The sequence below is a fragment of the Lolium rigidum genome, chromosome 7 (assembly GCF_022539505.1).
Source record: "Lolium rigidum isolate FL_2022 chromosome 7, APGP_CSIRO_Lrig_0.1, whole genome shotgun sequence".
NCBI classification, from domain to species: domain Eukaryota; kingdom Viridiplantae; phylum Streptophyta; class Magnoliopsida; order Poales; family Poaceae; genus Lolium; species Lolium rigidum.
In genome coordinates this window covers 255774697-255797406 of record NC_061514.1, presented here as the reverse complement: position 1 = coordinate 255797406, position 22710 = coordinate 255774697, and positions in this window count along the sequence as shown.

Genomic DNA, 22710 nt, shown 5'->3' with positions numbered 1-22710 from the left:
TTTGAATACAACTAACGCGGGCTAACGTTGTTTTCAGCATAATTGCTCTGGTGTCTGATACGTCTCCAACGTATCTATAATTTCTGATGTTCCATGCTAGTTTTATGACAATATCTACATGTTTTATCCATACTTTATATCGTTTTGATGCATTTTCCGGAACTAACCTATTAACGAGATGCCGAAGTGCCAGTTCCTGTTTTGTGCTGTTTTTGGTTTCAGAAATCCTACAAAGGAAATATTCTCGGAATTGGATGAAATCAACGCCCAGGGTCCTATTTTCCACGGAAGGTTCCAGAGCACCGAAGAGGGGCCAGAGGGGAGCCAAGGGGGCCCCACCCCACATGGCGGCGCGGCCAAGGGGGGGGCGCGCCCCCCTATGGTGTGGGTCCCCCAGGACCCCTCCGAGGCTGCCCTTCCACCTATAAAGCCTCTCCGTTGCGAAAACCCTAAAAAGATAAGCCACGATACGAGAAAAGTTCCAGAGCCGCCGCCATCACGAAGCCAAGATTCGGGGGATATAAGTCTCTGTTCTGGCACGCCGCCGGGACGGGGAATTGCCCCCGGAAGGCATCTCCATCGACACCACCGCCATCTTCATCGCCGTTGCTGTCTCCTATGATGAGGAGGGAGTAATTCTCCCCCGAGGCTAAGGGCTGTACCGGTAGCTATGTGGTTCATCTCTCTCTCTCATGTGATCTTTATGTGATCATGAGCTTTGTGATCTAGTTGAATATCATCTATGTGCTACTCTAGTGATGTTATTAAATTAGTATATTCCTCCTTCATGATGTAAAGTGGACAGTGTGTGCATCATATAGTACTTGGCGTAGGTTATGATTGTGATCTCTTGTAGATTATGAAGTTAACTATCACTATGATAAATATATTATCTTGGATTTATGATTTGACGTGGATATCCCTATGAGTGGTGTTTGTCAAGTACTTGATGAACTCGAGCGGAGCTTTGTAGCCACTACACGATTAGTGATTCCATTAGGAGAGTTATCCAGAGTAGCACTATTATACACTCTAGAGGTTACTTTAATATGAACTCCGGAATTACTCTCCACGGTGTGACGGTGACGGTGTGCGCATCGTGTGTGATTCCTTTATGACGTTGTGGAGCTTGTTAACTCCGGCTTCGGGGTGCTCTTGTAGCCCTAAACAATGAATGGTGTTTGTTATCCAACAAGAGAGTGTAGCATTTATTTATTCAATTATGTGATCATTGTTGAGAGTGTCCACTAGTGAAAGTATGATCCCTAGGCCTTGTTTCCGAATATCGAAACTTCGTTTATTTACTGTTCTACTGCATGTTTACTTGCTGCCATATTTATTTCAGATTGTTATTACCACTTATATTCATCCATATCACTTGCATCTTACTATCTCTTCGCCGAACTAGTGCACTTATACATCTGACAAGTGTATTAGGTGTGTTGGGGACACAAGAGACTTCTTGTATCGTAATTGCAGGGTTGCTTGAGAGGGATATCTTTGACCTCTACCTCCCTGAGTTCGATAAACCTTGGGTGATTCACTTAAGGGAAACTTGTTGCTGTTCTACAAACCTCTGCTCTTGGAGGCCCAACACTGTCTACAGGAAAAGAAGCGTGCGTAGACATCAAGCTATTTTCTGGCGCCGTTGCCGGGGAGGTAACGTAAAAGGTATTCACATCCTCCGACTACTAAGCTATTTCCTAGCACTGTTGCCGGTGTGTGAGTGCTCGAAGCTATTTCCTTTAGATCCTGCAATTGCATCTTTTTGTTTCTTGTTTTTATTTTCACTAGTTAGGCTTAATGGAAAACAACAACAAAATTAGTGATCTTTATGAACTTTATATTGAATTAGGACATGATGTGTTTGAAGAGAGAATTAAAAAACCCATGGAACTTTGTTTGCAAAATAGTTGTAGCAATGTTATTAGCATGAACTCTTTGAACACTATTATTGCTAATGCTATGGAAGAATTTAAGCTTGGGGAAGCTGGTTGTGACATTTTTAGTCCCCCAAGTTTTGAGGAGAAAATTTTCTTTGATGATACTTTGCCTCCCATTTATGATGATTATAATGATAGTGGTATTTTGGTGTCACCTACTATGGAGGATAAAGTTTATTATGATTACACCATGCCTGCAATTTATGATGATTACAATGATGGTTGTGATAGTTTTACTCCCACTATTACTAATAAAATTGATTATGCTTATGTGGAGAGTAATGATACTTTTATGCATGTGAATAAGAATGCTTTATGTGATAGTTATATTGTTGAGTTTGTTCATGATGCTACTGAAGGTTATTATGAGAGAGGGAAACATGGTTATATGCATCTTAATAATATTAAGTTTCCCCTCTTTATGTTGAGAATCCTGAAATTGCGCTTGTGTTGCCTTTCTATGCTTGTTGCATTATGCCTACATGACTTGTTTATGTACAAGATTCCTATGCATAGGAAGCGGGTTAGGCTTAAATTTGTTTCATACTTGCTTTTTTATGCTCTCTTTTGCTTCAACTTTTATTTCTTGCGAGTGCATCATTAAAATTACTGAGCCCATCTTAATGGCTATAAAGAAAGCACTTCTTGGGATATAACCCATGTTTTATTTTGCTACTGTTTTGTTGTGTCTTGGAAGTTGTTACTACTGTAGCAACCTCTCCTTATCTTTATTTTATTGAATTGTTGTGCCAAGTAAAGTCTTTGATAGTAAGGTTGATACTAGAATTGGATTACTGCGCAGAAACAGATTTCTTGCTATCACGAAATTGAGTAGCCCCGTCTGTAGGTAACTCAAAAAAATCTGCCAATTTACGTGAGTGATCCTCAGATATGTATGCAACTTTCATTCAATTTGAGCTTTTTCATCTGAGCAAGTTAAGTGCCCCTGAAAAATTCGTCTTTACGGACTGTTCTGTTTTGACAGATTCTGCCTTTTATTTCGCATTGCCTGTTTTGCTATGTTGGATGGATTTCTTTGTTCCATTAACTTTCAGTAGCTTTGAGCAATGTCCAGAAGTGTTAAGAATGATTATGTCACCTCTGAATATGTGAATTTTTGATTATGCACTAACCCACTAATGAGTTTGTTTTGAGTTTGGTGTGGAGGAAGTTTTCAAGGATCACGAGAGGAGGATGATACAATATGATCAAGAAGAGTGAAGAGTCTAAGCTTGGGGATGCCCCCGTGGTTCATCCCTACATATTTCAAGAAGACTCAAGCATCTAAGCTTGGGGATGCCCAAGGCATCCCCTTCTTCATCGACAACTTATCAGGTCACCTCTAGTGAAACTATATTTTTATTCCGTCACATCTTATGTGCTTTACTTGGAGCGTCTGTGTGTTTTTATTTTCGTTTTGTTATCTTCATTCTCTGAATAAATTCATGCTTGTGTGGGAGAGAGACACGCTCCGCTTTTTCATATGAACACTTGTGTTCTTCGTTTTACTTTTAATGTTCATGTCGAAGGTTGAAACTGCTTCGTTCATTGCTTTTTGGTTGGAAACTGAAAATGCTGCATGTGGTAATTGGTATAATGTCTTGAATAATTTGATACTTGGCAATTTTTTTGCTCAAATAGATCATGTTTAAGCTTTTGCATCATGTACTTTGCACCTATTAATGAAGAACTACCATAGAGCTTGTTGAAATTTGGTTTGCATGATTGGTCTCTCTAAAGTCTAGATATTTTCTGGTGAGTGTTTGAACAACAAGGAAGACAGTGTAGAGTCTTATAATGCTTGCAATATGTTCTTATGTAAGTTTTGTTGTACCGGTTCATACTTGTGTTTTCTTCAAACAACCTTGCTAGCCAAAGCCTTGTACTGAGAGGGAATACTTCTCGTGCATCCAAATCCTTGAGCCAAAAACTATGCCATTTGTGTCCACCATACCTACCTACTATGTGGTATTTCTCTGCCATTCCAAAGTAAATTACTTGAGTGCTACCTTTAAAACTTCATTCCTTGTCTTTGCAATATATAGCTCATGGGAAAATAGCCTTAAAAACTATTGTGGTATTGAATATGTTACTTATGTATCTTATTTCTTATAAGTTGCTTGTTGAGCGGTAACCATGTTTCGGGGACGCCATCAACTATTTCACCTTTGTTGAATATCATGTGAGTTGCTATGCATGTTCGTCTTGTCTGAAGTAAGGGTGATTTATCATGATCAAATGGTTTGAGTATGCATATTGTTAGAGAAGAACATTGGGCCGCTAACAAAACCATGAATCATGGTGGAAGTTTCAGTTTGGACATTAATCCTCAATCTCTTATGAGAATATTATCTGTTGTTGAATGCTTATGCATTAAAGAGGAGTCCATTATCTGTTGTCTATGTTGTCCCGGTATGGATGTCCTAAGTTGAGATCTATCAAAAACGAGAAATCAAATGCGATCTATCTCCTTGGACCTTTGTACAGGCGGCATAGAGGTACCCCTTTGTGACACTTGGTTGAAACATATGTTATACAATGATAATCCATGTAAATCCAAGCTAATTAGGACAAGGTGCGAGCACTATTGGTATTCTATGCATGAGGCTTGCAACTTATGGGACGTCTTATGCATAACACATATGAATTATTACTACCGTTGACAAAATTGTTTCTATGTTTTCAAAATGAAAAGCTCTAGCACAAAAATAGTAATCCATGCTTCCCTCTGTGAAGGGCCATTCTTTTACTTTATGTTGAGTCAGTTTACCTACTTCTTTCTATCTTAGAAGCAAACACTTGTGTCAACTGTGCATTGATTCTTACATGCTTGCTTATTGCACTTATTATTTTACTTTGTGTTGACAATTATCCATGAGATATACATGTTGAAGTTGAAAGCAACTGTTGAAACTTATATCTTCCTTTGTGTTGCTTCAAAGCTTTCTACTAAGAATTTATTGCTTTATGAGTTAACGCCTGTGCAAGTCTTATAGATGTTTGTCTTGAAAGTACTATTCATGAAAAGTCTTTGCTATATGATTCAGTTGTTTAATCATTGTCTTTACCATTGCTTCGAATCACTTCATTCATCTCATATGCTTTACAATAGTATTGATCAAGATTATGTTGATAGCATGTCACTTCATAAATTATCCTTGTTATCGTTTACCTACTCGAGGGCGAGTAGGAACTAAGCTTGGGGATGCTTGATACGTCTCCAACGTATCTATAATTTCTGATGTTCCATGCTAGTTTTATGACAATATCTACATGTTTTATCCATACTTTATATCGTTTTGATGCATTTTCCGGAACTAACCTATTAACGAGATGCCGAAGTGCCAGTTCTCGTTTTGTGTTGTTTTTGGTTTCAGAAATCCTACAAAGGAAATATTCTCGGAATTGGACGAAATCAACGCCCAGGGTCCTATTTTCCACGGAAGGTTCCAGAGCACCGAAGAGGGGCCAGAGGGGAGCCAAGGGGGCCCCACCCCACATGGCGGCGCGGCCAAGGGGGGGGGGCGCTGTTGGAGATATGCCCAAGAGGCAATAATAAAATTATTATTATTATATATCTTTGTGTTTATGATAATGTTTACATACCATGCTATAATTGTATTTACCGAAACATTGATACATGTGTGTTATGTGAACAACAAGGAGTCCCTAGTAAGCCTCTTGTATAACTAGCTTGTTGATTAATAGATGATCATAGTTTCATGATCATGAACATTGGATGTTATTAATAACAAGGTTATGTCATTATGTGAATGATGTAATGGACACACCCTGTTAAGCGTAGCATAAGATCACGTCATTAAGTTATTTGCTATAAGCTTTCGATACATAGTTACCTAGTCCTTTCGACCATGAGACATATAAATCACTTATACCAGAAGGGTACTTTGATTACATCAAACGCCACTGCGTAAATGGGTGGTTACAAAGGTGGAATTAAGTATTCGGAAAGTATTAGTTGAGGCATATGGATCAACAGTGGGATTTGTCCATCCCGATGACGGATAGATATACTCTGGGCCCTCTCGGTGGAATGTCGTCTAATTAGCTTGCAAGCATATGAATGGTTCATAAGAGACCACATACCACGGTACGAGTAAAGAGTACTTGTCGGGAGACGAGGTTGAACGAGGTATAGAGATACCGATGATCAAACCTCGGACAAGTAAAATATCGCGTGACAAAGGGAATCGGTATCGTATGTAAATGGTTCAGTCGATCACTAAAGTCATCGTTGAATATGTGGGAGCCATTATGGATCTCCAGATTCCGCAATTGGTTATTGGTCAGAGAGAGGTCTCAACCATGTCTGCATAGTTCGCGAACCGTAGGGTGACACACTTAAGGTTTGATGTCGTTTAAGTAGATATGGAATAAGGAATGGAGTTCGAAGTTTTGTTCGGAGTCTCGGATGGGATCCAGGACATCACGAGGAGGTCCGGAATGGTCCGGAGAATAAGATTCATATATAGGAAGTCATATTCCAAGTTTGGAAATGATCCAGTGCATTTATGGCAGGTTCTAGAAGGTTCTAGAAAAGTCCGGAAGAAATCACCATGGAAAGTGGAGTCCCGGAGGGACTCCACCTTGCATGGCCAGCTAAACCCTAAGGGGTGGAGTCCCAGGTGGACTCCACCATAGGTGGCCGGCCACCCCACCTAAAGGAAAGGTGGGAGTCCCACCTTGGGTAGGACTCCCCCCTTGAGTAGGTTTCCCACCTATGGGAGGTTTTGTTGTTGGGGTCTTATTCGAAGACTTAGACTACAACTCTTGGGGATTTCCACCTATATAATGAGGAGGAGAGGGAGGGGGCAGCCACTCTTGGCCGCACCACCTAGGGCTGCCCATGGCCGGCGCCCTAGCCACCCCCTCTCCCCAAACCCTAGCCTCTCCTCCTCCACATAATACTCCTGCAGCGCAAAGGGGAAGCCCTGCCGGAGTTCTCCACCACCACCGCCACGACGTCGTCGTGCTGCCGGGATTCCGAGGAGGATCTACTACTTCTGCTGCCCGTTGGAACGGGGAGAAGGACGTCGTCATCAACACCGAACGTGTGACCGAGTACGGAGGTGCTGCCCGATTGTGGCACCGTCAAGATCTTCTACGCGCTTTTGAAATCGGCAAGTGATCATCTTCTGCAACAGCGAGATCTAATCTCGTAGGCTTTGGAAATCTTCAAGGGTTAGTCTCGTTCATCCCCTCGTTGCTACCATCTTCTAGATTGCATCTTGGCTTGGATTGCATTCTCGCGGTAGGAAAATTTTAGTTTTCTATGCTACGAATCCCATCAGTGGTATCAGAGCCGTTTCTATGCATAGATTGGTTGCACGAGTAGAACACAATTGTTTTGTGGGCGTTGATGCTTTTTTGTCTTTAGTTCGAGTACTTTGCATCTTGCGGCATGGTGGGATGAAGCGGCTCGGGCTAACTTTACATGACCGCGTTCATGAGACTTGCTCCACGTTCGACATGCAACTTGTATTGCATAAGTGGCTTTGCGGGTGTCTCGTCTCTCCCACCATAGTGAAGATTCAATTTACTCTTTCTATTGACAACACTAGTATCACCGTTGTGGTTCATGTTCGTAGGTAGATTGGATCTTACTCGAAAACCCTAAACCACGTAAAATATGCAAACCAAATTAGAGACGTCTAACTTGTTTTTGCGGGGTTTGGTGATGTGATATGGCCATGATGTGATGATGAATATGTATGAGATGATCATTATTGTATTGTGGCAACCGGCATGAGCCTTATGGTTGTCTTTAAATTTCATGTTGAGTAGTCTTTCAAAGTAGTTGTAATAGTTGCTACATGAGGTGAACAACTATGAAGACGGCGCCATGGACCTTGACGCTACGCCGACGATGATGGAGATCATGCCCGTTGATGATGGAGATCATGTTCGTGCTTTGGAGATGAAGATCGAAGGCGCAAAGACTAAAGGGCCATATCATATCACATATGAATTGCATGTGATGTTAATCCTTTATGCATCTTATTTTGCTTAGAACGCGACGGTAGCATTATAAGATGATCCCTCACATTAATATCAAGATAATAAAGTGTTCTCCCCTCGTATGCACCGTTGATATAGTTCGTCGTTTCGAAGCATCTCGTGATGATCGGATGATAGACTCAACGTTTACATACAACGGGTGTAAGCCATGTTGCACACGCGGAATACTTGGGTTTGCTTGACGAGCCTAGCATGTACAGACATGGCCTCGGGACAACGGAAACCGAAAGGTTGAACACGAGTCATATGGATGATATGATCAACATGTTTATGTTCACCATTGAAGCTACATCATCTCACGTGATGATCGGTTTTGGTGTAGTGGATTTGGATCGTGTACCACTTAACAACTATGAGGGATGTTGTATTAAGTGGGAGTTCATTAGTAATTAGATTAAAACATGAACTAATTATCATAAACATAGCCTGAGTAGTATTTTGAATTAATTTTGTAGTATTGGCATCCGTTTTTCTACCATGCGCTAGTCTTGTAATTGAGATAGAAATACTGTTAAGTCTGACAAGAAACTTTACGGACTGGTATCGTATTGTTAAAGAACCAAGAAATGATTAAGTCCTATTTGCAAACTTTTAGTAAACCTCACATTGTTGATTCAAAGAGCTATGGTTTCAATTAGTACCTAAAGTCATCTTGTCTCCGTGAAACTTGAAGTTCAAATCTGTTTGAAAAGTAAGGAGCTGAAAATTTAGTTTTCAGAAATAATCAAGGTATGAGATATATGTGATATCTAAGACCTTGTTGCAAGATGATAGAATATAATTTGGTGAGACTACATAAACTCATAAGTTTTATGGGAATGTACGAAGGTTGAAGATGTGTTGACTGCCAAAACCCACCGGCGGGCAGCGGCCTTGTCAACACCGTAGAGCCGGGAAGAGCCTAGAGCTGCGGCTGGCTGAGACCCCTCCGAGCGACGGCCCGCAATGCTCTTCTGGTCACACGCGGCGATGCGAAGTTCAAGGGCGTGCCACCTGACCTATACCTGGTCAGGAAGGTGATGGGGATGCCTCACTTAGTTTCTGCAGTGGCATACATGTAAACATTAAATACGAGCCTCGATCGGCTCTCGGGGTATCTCGTGAATCGGCTCAAAGAGCCGATCCACCCATGATTCGTACGGGGTGCACGAATACTTGGTGGTCCTGCTGATCAAGATGAAGCTAATGAGATCTACGACGATTTAGGGTTTTCACCGCATAATCGGATCATCCTACTCCAGGTTGGGCCTTGCGGCCACGCACGGTGCTCGTAAGCCGATCCTAAACAAGGCCTAAAAACCAACATGAAGTTGATCCTCGGAACATCCCGTTTAGGACTTGCGAACGCCACCCTACGTGCCACTGGATCCTCCCCCCCTTTGTAAGGCCTAACTATTGCAGATATTAAACTAATCCTTGTAGAACACGGAGCAATCGTAACGGATCAGATCTACTAAATAATGATCAAGCGGGGTGCCGCCCCCACACCTGAGATAGGCGTGAGGGCGGCTAGATATGCAAGGGTTGCACTACGTAAGCATGCTTAAACGAAGAACAATGCTAACCCTAACACATCTGATGATAACTACGTTGCTCGCCATCAAAAGCGCTTCAGTACGAGCAACGCATGAACAACGTGGGGCTTGTGCTGCCTAGATCGCAAGATGCGATCTAGGCAGCATGTCGCTTACCTGATAGAAACCCTCGAGACGAAGGAGTTGGCGATGCGCCGAGATTGGTTTGTTTTGGGGTTGAACGTGAGTTGTTGTTTATTCCATAAACCCTAGATACATATTTATAGTCCAGCGGTCTCTCTAATGCGGGCGTGCACCAAACCGTGCACGAGTAAGATTCTATCTCTAAACTAAGATACGATCTAATATGTTAGAGATACACGGGCAATTAAGCCCAACTTGGTATAAAAGGCCGATCCACGTATTCCTTCTATCTATATATTTCTTCAAACCATCTTGATCGCGGCCCACCTCTGACTCGGTTAAATTCTGGTGATAACAAGATGCAAGGCGTCCCAATCCTCCAACTATTGGGGCACTAACGATATTCGCATATCCATAAAGTGATCGTCCTTAGTATGCACCTTTGCTATGACTCGTCGTTTCGAAGCATCACGTGATGATCGGGTGTTATAGATTCTACGTGTGCATACGACGGGTGCAAGTCAGATTTCCACATGCGAATACTGAGGTTAAACTTTACGAGCCTAGCATGTACATACATGGTCTCGGAAAGTCATCATGATACAATGGATAAAATTATGAGTGAAATTGTTCATCATATTACAAGGTTACTAATAGTGAAATCCGGAACACTTGTCATATGATGATCAAAGTAAGAACCTCAAGGTTATTGGTATTTGACCAACAAACCTAGAAGTTATTAATTTTGAAGTGTTTTTCTGAATAATGAGGAAATCTAAAAGAGAAACTACAAAAGATTATTGGCAGAAAGAAAGAAAAGACTAGAAAGTCTAGCTCAGGTGTATATAAATAATATACATGTTATGGATGTATTCCTCGTTTGGTCACACAATGAAATTCTTGGGTATTTGTACCATATTGGTTGGTATGAAGTGTCATACAAAACAACACAATACAAGAATATAATGGCCTAAGGGCATCTCCAACCGCGCGACCCAAACCGCGCCCGCGCGTCCGTTTGGGTCGAGCCGGAAAAAAACGCGGCCCAGCGCGGGGACGCACCGCAAAAGCGGACGGCCGCGGCGTCCGGAACGACGCATACCCGGCCCAAATCTGGGCTAGGTTTGCGTGGCCGCGGATGGCACGCGCCGTCCGCTCGCGTCCGCCCGCTGGTCGCCTCGTCTCCCTTGGGCCCACCTGCCGGTGACCGGGGAGACTATTAAATGGGGACCGGAGGGGATCCGGCCCTCCACTCCGGTCCCCACTCCACTCCCCGAGCAAAAACCGCCGCCATGGCCCCGAAGCGACGGTTCGCTCCCGGAGCGAACGACGACGAGGCCAGCAGCAGTCGGCGTCGGCCGCCGGCGCTGCGGGCCGGAGGGAACCGCGGCGGCCTCCACATCGGAGAGGCCGCCCGCGGCGGTGCGACATTGCCGCAACCGCCACCGCTCCTCATCGAGCCCAAGCCGGAGTCCTCGGAGGAGGACCCGGACCTCCGCGCCGCCCTGATCATCTCGGCGGCGGAGGAGGAGGCGAAATGGCCGCAGCTCCATGCGGCCATTCGCACCTCCGAAATGGAGGAGGCGGCGCGGCGGGAGGTGGAGGATGCGGAGGACTGGGAGCTCTACGCCCGGGCCCTCCGTGCGCGACGGGAGGAGGAGGAGGAGGCGGCGCGGCGGGAGGAGGCCAGGCGCCGCGCCGACGAGGCCCGCCGCCAGGAGCAGCGGCGGCAGGAGGACAGGCGGCGGCGCCAGGAGGCCAGGCGCCGCGCCTGGCAGGAGAGACAGCAACGCTTCAGGGAGGAGGCGCTGCTCCGTGCGCCGGCACAGCGCCGGGTGGCTCCGGACCCCCACTCGCCGTGGGAGGAGGCCCTGTGGTCTCCGTGGCCGGAGTCCCCGGCGCGCTCCAGCCACGACAGCGCGTCGCCGCCCGGGGTGGACAACGACGACGTCGCCGACGACGCCCACAGGGGCTAGGCGGCGCACCGGCGGCCACCGCGCCGCCGACCAAACCCTAATAGAGGGTTTTTAGTATAGGTTTAAATTTAAAAGCCCATATAGGGGCTTCTTTTGTTAGTTATTTGCCCAAAATAGGGCTATGTATAAATTTGCCCAAAATAGGGCATATGTTTTAATCAAATTTCGTTTAAATTTGCTTTTTTTCCTTTTAATTTCGTGTTTCCGGATTATGCGGTGCGTCCGCGCGTTGGGCGCAGCGCGCGACCCAAACGGACACGCGGACGCGGGCCGCTGTCCGCGTGTCCGGCCGGCGACCCAAACGGCCCAAAACGGACGGCCCAGCGCGTCCGTTTGGGTCGCCCGGTTGGAGATGCCCTAAGTGACTAACAAGGAATATGATAGGAATGCACGTCTGGAACAAAAATAAAATGTTATTATGTTCATCGTTGGCATTCTATCTATCCCTTAGAATTTATAATAAAGAACTTAATAATTGTTATTTTGCTCTAGTCAAATGAAAACAATAAGTTGTTCAAATTATGACATTACTCCATGTACGATGGATAAGTTATTATAAATCTTAATGGTGAAACACACATACATAACACTGACGCTAAAATGCCATAAGGCAAATGATTTGAATTCCACTTATTTGTGGAACCGCCATTTAGGTCATGTTAGAAAGGAACGCACGAAGGAACTCCATGCAAATGGATTTTTGGAGTCATTTGATTTTTTAATCGTTTGGCGCTTGCAAATCTTTTCTAAAGAGAATGACTAAAATACCGTTCATAGGCCAAGAGTTGAACGAGCAACTAACTTAGTGAAAACATACATGATGATATATGTGGTTCACTGGGCATAGTTGTGTGCGGGAGATTCTTCTACTTCATGAAAACTTCCAACAATGAATTGAGTATATATATGTGGATATATTCGATAAGGAAGAAGTTTGAAAACATTTGAATGGATTCAAATAAATTTCAGCATGAAGTGGAAATCATCGTAATAGAAAAGTCAAATATCTATGATTGGATCATTGGGAAAATATTTGAATTACGAGTTTTAGCGAACATCTAATAGAGTAATGAAATTGTTCTACAACTCACATTTCTTGGAGTATCATAATGATGATATAGTATCCGAGAGATGTATCCAAACCTTGTTGGATTAATGATGAGATAAAATATTGAATGCCATTATATTTTTGTGGATTATGCTTTAGTGACAACCGCTTTTACACTGAATAGAGCATCATCATGATCAGTTGAAATGACACCATACGAGTTATGGCATGGGTATAAACCCTAATAGTCCTTTCTTTAAATTTTGGTCTAAGATTTTACAACCAAAATCGGATGAATGTCTTTGTTGGTTATCCCAAAGTATTGATTGGGAATTCTTTCCACTATGGATACAAAGACAAAAGTGTTTGTCAATGTTTCTTATTTATTTCCAAGAAATTGTTTCTAGCGAAGTATTTGAGTGGGAGGACAATAGAATTTGATAAGGATTATGAACCTGAGCATAATGATCAGAGTAGCACAGCATCGGAATTAGTTCCGGAAGCGGCCACGACGATCATGGCTCCCATGACTACAAAGTGTTTTAGCCATGGAGATCAAAGTACATATTGAACCTTGTAGGTATGGTTTACTTTGTGATCAAATAAATGATTTGTGGACAAAGGATTTATTTTGAACAATGATAAACCAACTACAAACAAAGAAGTAATGATGGGCCCTGACTCCGTTAAAATGGCTATACGCCATGAAATCCAAGATAAATGAATACTTTTGAAAGTAAATGGATCTATAAAATTGATGGACTTGGATGGAATATCCTTGAAGAAGCTCGACTTGTCGAAAAGTTGTTTACGACAAAGTTCAAAAAGTTGACTACGATAAGATTAGATCTTCCGTGGCAATGCTTATAGTCTATGTGGATTATTCTAGTAATCGCTACATATTTATTTTATGAGATATGCTAGTAGGATGGCAAAATACATTACTTATCAGAAGTGCGTATTAAAAGTGTATACAAGATACAACCAAGAATTTTGCTAGTCCATGGAATACTAGATAGGTATACGAACTTCAATTGGATGAAGTAAGTATCGCGGGGTTGGAATCTTCACCAGATGAAATAGTCAAAGAGTTTTTGATTTCATCAGAGACGATGAAGAGGCTTGCATTTGCAAGAAATTAAGTGGGAGCGCTGAGACATATTTATAATACTTTATGTAGATGACATATAGTTGGTTATAAATAATGTAATTATATACTTGATTATAAAAGGTTTCATTGAGAATTAACTTCAATGAAAGGATATGAACTGAAACATATTTAGTGTCAAGATCTATGAAGATAGATTGAAACACATAATAAGTTTAAAGTCAAAGCACATAGAATGGATATTGAAGTAGTTCAATATAGAAATATTAAGAAAATGTTCTTGTCATGAGAAGGTTTAACAAGACTTGAGTGTATCTGACACTCAATGAGTAAAAACACATGAGTGATTATAGATCACGAAGATGTCATGTGCTCTAAAAGTGTTATGAGCATGTACCAGAATGATTCATGTGATGATCATTGAAAAACAGTAAGAATATTCTTGAGTACTTAAGAAGAACCAAGGATATATATATAGTTTTGTATGGAGAAATGACAAACAAATCGCTGTAAGGTGTTGCACCGATATTTGTTTTGTCACATATAAAAATAAAATTTCAATCTCAAATTAGACTAAGTGTTGTTTAAAAGGTAGCACAATGAGCTAGAAGTTGTCTATGCTAGATTTAGAAGAGTTCTATATATTGTGACGGATTCTACAAACGAAGGCAGAGTATGTCATTGTTTTGACAATGACTAAGGATGTTAAGTCAAGAGGTTCTTTGAGAACTTGGTGTAGTTCCGATAGTGTCAGAACTTTGAAGCTATATTGTGTATGACAATATTAGTGACATATTTCAGACCGCGGAATTAAGGTTCCACCAGAGGACTAAACATATATGATTATGCCAACTCATTTGGAAAATGAGTGATGCGTTGAGACGCAAATGAATTAAAAAATACATACGTTTCTGAGCATGTCAGATCCGTTGACTAAAACCTCTCCCGGAGCAAAACATGATAAAGCACCGAAAGGCCAAGGTGTTATATCTTTACATATGTAAACTAGATTATTGACTCTAGTGCAAGTGGGAGACTGTTGGAGATATGCCCAAGAGGCAATAATAAAATGATTATTATTATATATCTTTGTGTTTATGATAATGTTTACATACCATGCTATAATTGTATTAACCGAAACATTGATACATGTGTGTTATGTGAACAACAAGGAGTCCCTAGTAAGTCTCTTGTATAACTAGCTTGTTGATTAATAGATGATCATAGTTTCATGATCATGAACATTGGATGTTATTAATAACAAGGTTATGTCATTATGTTTTTTTTGAAACCTGTTATGTCATTATGTGAATGATGTAATGGACACACCCTATTAAGCGTAGCATAAGATCACGTCATTAAGTTATTTGCTATAAGCTTTCGATACATAGTTACCTAGTCCTTTCGACCATGAGATCATATAAATCACTTATACCAGAAGGGTACTTTGATTACATCAAACGCCACTGCGTAAATGGGTGGTTATAAAGGTGGAATTAAGTATTCGGAAAGTATGAGTTGAGGCATATGGATCAACAGTGGGATTTGTCCATCCCGATGACGGATAGATTTACTCCGGGCCCTCTCGGTGGAATGTCATCTAATTAGCTTGCAAGCATATGAATGGTTCATAAGAGACCACATACCACGGTACGAGTAAAGAGTACTTGTCAGAGACGAGGTTGAACGAAGTATAGAGATACCGATGATCAAACCTCGGACAAGTAAAATATCGCGTGACAAAGGGAATCGGTATCGTATGTAAATGGTTCAGTCGATCACTAAAGTCATTGTTGAATATGTGGGAGCCATTATGGATCGCCAGATCCCGCTATTGGTTATTGGTCAGAGAGAGGTCTCAACCATGTCTGCATAGTTCGCGAACCGTAGGGTGACACACTTAAGGTTTAATGTCGTTTAAGTAGATATGGAATAAGGAATGGAGTTCAAAGTTTTGTTCGGAGTCTCGGATGGGATCCAGGACATAACAAGGAGGTCCGGAATGGTCCGGAGAATAAGATTCATATATAGGAAGTCATATTCCAAGTTTGGAAATGATCCGGTGCATTTATGGCAGGTTCTAGAAGGTTCTAGAAAAGTCCGGAAGAAATCACCATGGAAAGTGGAGTCCCGGAGGGGTGGAGTCCACCTGGGAAAGGTGGCCGGCCACCCCACCTAAAGGAAAGGTGGGAGTCCCACCTTGGGTAGGACTCCCCCCTTGAGTAGGTTTCCCACCTATGGGAGGTTTTGTTGTTGGGGTCTTATTCGAAGACTTAGACTACAACTCTTGGGATTTCCACCTATATAATGAGGAGGAGAGGGAGGGGGCAGCCACTCTTGGCCGCACCACCTAGGGCTGCCCATGGCCGGCGCCCTAGCCACCCCCTCTCCCCAAACCCTAGCCTCTCCTCCTCCACATAATACTCCCGCAGCGCATAGGCGAAGCCCCGCCGGAGTTCTCCACCACCACCGCCACCACGCCGTCGTGCTGCCGGGATTCCGAGGAGGATCTACTACTTCCGCTGCCCACTGGAACGGGGAGAAGGAAGTCGTCATCAACACCGAACGTGTGACCGAGTACGGAGGTGCTGCTCGATTGTGGCACCGTCAAGATCTTCTACGCGCTTTTGAAAGCGGCAAGTGATCATCTTCTGCAACAACGAGATCTAATCTCGTAGGCTTTGGAAATCTTCAAGGGTTAGTCTCGTTCATCCCCTCGTTGCTACCATCTTCTAGATTGCATCTTGGCTTGGATTGCGTTCTCGCGGTAGGAAATTTTTTGTTTTCTTTGCTACGAATCCCATCACGCGCCCCCCTATGGTGTGGGTCCCCCAGGACCCCTCCGAGGCTGCCCTTCCGCCTATAAAGCCTCTCCGTCGCGAAAACCCTAAAAAGATAGGGATTTCTATTTTCGTGCCCTCGGGTCCTTAGTTGTACTCAGTTTTCCCCAGCTCCTTAGTTTTTCCTCTGTTTTCCCCAACTTCTTGTCTATAACCCGCAGAAAGAGCTCGGACGGAAGGAATCCCGTTTAGTTGACGTTGGTTGGTGCTGGCAAGTGGGGCCGCTGTTGGTGCCCCGCAGAGTGGACAAGTATCCACTTATCCGGATCATCGTGGGACCCACAACTTGTCCACGTGAGCGCGCCGGACCCACAGCTTACCCGGTGACCGTTGCAAAATGGGAGCCCGAGCTAGCCCCGCGCCCGTGCCCGTGCCATTGCTTCCCCTTTCTTTCTCCGCGCCCCATTGTTCTTCTTCTCCGCCGGCGGTAGCCCTTCTCCGGCACGCGGGTGATGTCTAGTTTCTCTTCGACCTCCCGTTCTTCATGGCCGCAGTATGGACCCGTGCCTTTGACAAGATGCCCCGACCGCCCACGCCAGAGCCTCCGAAGCGGTCGATCCGTAAGACGGACGAGAACGGCAACCGTGGACGTGAGTTCGTTGCATGCGAGAGCTTGCCATATAGAGAGGGGGATAAGGTTAGATCTCGCTCCAATTTCTCTCGTTTTCTCTCGATTTTCTTGTTATTCCCTCGAATTTGGGATTTAGGGTTCACGTTGTTGTTTTCAGATCTTGAAGAAATGCAGGCATTTCGAGTGGATCGATGTGTACGTTCAGAGGCTTCAGTTGCAGGAATCAATTGGCGCTATTGGGGGGCGCAATTTGGGAGGGGGGGACTTGCTGTAGAGAATGCGGCGGAGAGAGGAGCCGTTCCGATTAGGGACCTTCCGATTATGCCTAATGCTCCCAATGTAGAACTGGTGGAAGTGAAGGGAGAACTGAAGAAAATGAACAAGCAGTTAAGGCAGCTGATCGAGTTGAAGAAGCAAGCTAATCTGATGGCTGGTTGTTTTTTTTGTTGTATAATTACGATCGGATTCTTTTCATTGCTCACCAGGCGCTAGAAGTTGTTACAAGGGATACCTAGTTACAAATCCATTATTCAGTTACATGTACTTGTAGTTGTTTTCAAAGTTAGTGTGTGCATTCACCAAAATTACCAAACTATATTCCCTAAAAGAAAAGGACAGCTAAAGATAGTTGATAATTGTTAGAGGGGTGACAAATAATGCAATCGCCGAAATTCGCAAAAATGTATGCCTCATGTTTATAACAAAATTATACCACTTTTAGGCCGTTTCAAAATACCAATACTATATCCCAAACTATATTCCCTAAAAGAAAAGGACAGCTCAAGATAGTTGATAATTGTTAGAGGGGTGACAAATAATGCAATCCCCGAAATCCGCAAATATGTATGCCTCATGTTTATACCAAAATTATACCACTTTTAGGCCTTTCCAAAATACCAATACCATATCCCAAACTATATTCCCTAAAAGAAAAGGACAGCTAAAGATAGTTGATAATTGTTAGAGGGGTGACAAATAATGCAATCGCCGAAATCCGCAAAAATGTATGCCTCATGTTTATACCAAAATTATACCACTTTTAGGCCTTTCCAAAATACCAATACCATATCCCAAACTATATTCCCTAAAAGAAAAGGACAGCTAAAGATAGTTGATAATTGTTAGAGGGGTGACAAATAATGCAATCGCCGAAATCCGCAAAAATGTATGCCTCATGTTTATAACAAAATTATACCACTTTTAGGCCGTTTCAAAATACCAATACTATATCCCAAACTATATTCCCTAAAAGAAAAGGACAGCTCAAGATAGTTGATAATTGTTAGAGGGCTGACAAATAATGCAATCACCGAAATCCGCAAATATGTATGCCTCATGTTTATACCAATACTATATATTAAGTGGCAAACTCGTCATTGCATTCTCCACCGACAGAGAGAGAGAGAGAGATGGGTGGCCACGAAGAGAGAGAGAGAGAGAGAGAGAGAGAGAGAGAGAGAGAGAGAGAGAGAGAGAGAGTTGCCACGAAGAGACGGATAGGGGTATACGCCCGTTAGATCGGTGGATCAACGGTTCGTGGAGTCGATCCGTGTGACAACGGCTCAACCAATCGGGATAAGTTTGGGCTTCTCGAGCATTTGTGACAGTACTTGAGGGCAAAACCGAGTAGTACTAAGAATCCAAGGGCACATAAATAGTAAATAGACTAAGGGATTCAAACAAAAGAATTACAAAATGAAAAATGTGTGTTTTGTACAATATAATTCATATTGGGCTACATCAAATTATTTGCAATTCAAATATACATGAGTGTGACAATTATGGCATCATTTAGACAAACTATGTTTTGGGAAAGATGTTTTGCAAAGGGGTTTGGGTGGAAAACCATGCATCTTCATAGCTACACTAGTGATTCTGAGAAGTGGAAATTTGTGGTAAAACTTGATTTATATATGTTTGTTAAGGTTTTCTAGGTGGCAGGTTGCGTAGGAAGACTCCATGAGTAGTTGCCACTATGTTTTTATTTTTTTGGATTTTTTTGCGCATGAAATGACTCAATTAGCTATGTTAATCTCATTTGTTGACTCTCTCGTTGACCAGCTACTTGAGGGTAAAACTGAGTATATTGCACTTGCCGGTCTAAGTCCTCGAGGGGAAAACCGAGTACGGATAAAATTTCGTATAAGGCCCGAGGTTATAACCGAGTACACCAAACGTCCCGGGGTTAGACTCGGGTAGCGGTGCACGCTGCAGCCGTGCATAGCGGACGCGTGTTGCCGTGCATAGCGGACGCGTGTTGCGGTACACGCCACCTTCGTCTTTATAGAGCCCCTCTTTCTCTCCCTCGACGCACGTTCTCACCGGCTCACCGCAACCGCCTCTCCGTCCCATCATCTTCTCCACAACCGAAGAAAAACCCCGAAGAAAACCGCCGGCGATGGAGAAGAATGAGATGCCCATTGTCGGCACATCAGCCCGCCGCCCCCGTCCGAGCCCCCGTCGCTGCTTCCATCGTAGCAGCCGGCGCATCGGCCGCCGCCCCGTCCGAGCCCCCGTCGCTCGCTTCCAACGTAGCAGCCGGCGCATCGGCCGCCGCCCCCGTCCGAGCCCCCGTCGCCGCTTCCAACGTAGCAGCCGGCGCATCGGCCGCCGCCACCGTCCGGTCCCCGTCGATTGGGACCCGTACGAACCGAGTGCAGGTACGACGCGCCGGAGAACCCCTACGACACCACCATCGTCGACAACGAGCCGGAGGTAACCCTTTGTTCCCTTGTTCTTATCTCATTTCAATCATTTTGTGTTAGATCTACCGTTATTACGGTTCGTCCGTTCCTAGTTTAATCCTTTTTTGTTAGATCTTGCGTTATTACTCGTTCGTCCGTTCCTAGTTCGATCCTTTTGTGTTAGATCTTGCGTTATTAGTGTTTGTGATTTGCTTTTGTTTAAGATTTGTGCCGATGATGATGAATATTTGGGCATAAATTGATTCAGGGTTTGGTCGGTAAACAATTGGTGTGTACAAATTTGTTGTGCATGATCTTTGGTTTGCCGACTCAAATCCCGGATATAAGTGTGTCCAATGTAACCGAGGCTACCTCTTTTTTCGAGCCCATATTATCATGCATGATTTTTTGTTCACTCTCTGTTCCATCATCGTTGCAATTGACTCCGTGTTTTTTGCACGATCTTTGGTGCTACGTGACAGGTGCGGAGCGAGCGACGTCGACAGACGACGACGAGTCCTTCCACACCAAGACTCGTCACGTCCTCAGGAGGCTGCAGTCCGGCCATTACGATGGCCCTTTTGCTCGAGGCATTTACAAGTGCCCCTTCTGCAACAGGAAGCTCCGCGCCACCGACTTCAACTCCCTGGTGAACCATGCTGAATCCATTGGCAGATGTGGCGCTAGAGTTGGAAGGACCGTGAACGTGCATGCGTACATGGCCAAACACAAAGCACTTGGGATTCACCTGCGCAACCTCCAAGCGAGTCACACGCGCTACCCGGAGGCGTTGAACGTGCCTACTCGCACTCTCTGTCTCGTGATCTGCTCTATCCGTAGAGCAGCTTAATTTCATGTAAAATGTAGCTTATGTTGGATCTATCGGTACTACTTTTGGATCTGTCCCGAATATATCTATGCTATGTTGGTTGCCGTATGCAGCTTATCCTATATTTTTTCTCTGGATTTGTGCCCTAGATTTCCTACCTGATTGGGTAAAAACGAAGGCATAAAGAAATGAATGGCGTTAAAAAACAGAAGGAGAAGCTGCTCTAGATTTGCTACCAATTTGGGCTATCAAATATGAATGAGATCGAGCGATAGAGAGAAAAAGGTACATTGAAAACTGCTAATCTGGGCGAAAGAGACAGAAACCACTTGTGCCCCCGTCCCGGACCCACACGGCTCCACACGCTACGGCCCCACACGCTACGGCCACACAAACACGGCCTCGTCCTGTCCCACACGGTCCCTTCCTACCAGCCCCACACGACGCGGTCCCACACGACGCGACCCCACAAACGACACGACCCCACTCGTCAGCACGGAACGGTCAACTTAACGGATTCCTTCCGTCCGAGCTCCTTCTGCGGTTCAGACAAGGGCTTGGGGAAAACTGAGGAAAAACTAAGGAGCTGGGGAAAACTGAGTACAACTAAGGACCTGAGGGCACGAAAATAGAAATCCCAAAAAGATAAGCCACGATACGAGAAAAGTTCCAGAGCCGCCGCCATCGCGAAGCCAAGATTCGGGGGACAGAAGTCTCTGTTCCGTCACGCCGCCGGGACGGGGAATTGCCCCCGGAAGGCATCTCCATCGACACCACCACCATCTTCATTGCCGTTGCTGTCTCCTATGATGAGGAGGGAGTAGTTCTCCCCTGAGGCTAAGGGCTGTACCGGTAGCTATGTGGTTCATCTCTCTCTCTCTCTCATGTGATCTTTATGTGATTATGAGCTTTGTGATCTAGTTGAATATCATCTATGTGCTACTCTAGTGATGTTATTAAAGTAGTATATTCCTCCTTCATGATGTAAAGTGGACAGTGTGTGCATCATGTAGTACTTGCCGTAGGTTATGATTGTGATCTCTTGTAGATTATGAAGTTAACTATCACTATGATAAATATATTATCTTGGATTTATGATTTGACGTGGATATCCCTATGAGTGGTGTTTGTCAAGTACTTGATGAACTCTGAGCGGAGCTTTTGTAGCCACTACACGATTAGTGATTCCATTAGGAGAGTTATCCAGAGTAGCACTATTATACACTCTAGAGGTTACTTTAATATGAACTCCGGAATTACTCTCCACGGTGTGACGGTGACGGTGTGCGCATCGTGTGTGATTCCTTTATGACGTTGCGGAGCTTGTTAACTCCGTCTTGAGGGTGCTCTTGTAGCCCTACACAATGAATGGTGTTTGTTATCCAACAAGAGAGTGTAACATTTATTTATTCAATTATGTGATCATTGTTGAGAGTGTCCACTAGTGAAAGTATGATCCCTAGGCCTTGTTTCCGAATATCGAAACTCCGTTTATTTACTGTTCTACTGCATGTTTACTTGCTGCCATATTTATTTCAGATTGTTATTACCACTCATATTCATCCATGTCACTTGCATCTTACTATCTCTTCGCTGAACTAGTGCACCTATATATCTGACAAGTGTATTAGGTGTGTTGGGGACACAAGAGACTTCTTGTATCGTAATTGCAGGGTTGCTTGAGAGGGATATCTTTGACCTCTACCTCCCTGAGTTCGATAAACCTTGGGTGATTCACTTAAGGGAAACTTGCTGCTGTTCTACAAACCTCTGCTCTTGGAGGCCCAACACTGTCTACAGGAAAAGAAGCGTGCGTAGACGTCAGTGTCTCATTTTTGTGCAGAATTCGAACTTTCAGGAAAATTCCTGGAAAATATAGCAAAATACATATTTCACCCGAAGACTCACGGACCCAGAAGTCGAGACGGAGGGGGCCACGAGGGGCCCACACCTACCTTAGGCGCGGTTCAGGCCTTGGCCGCGCCTAGGGGTGGTCTGGCCGCCTCGGCCACCC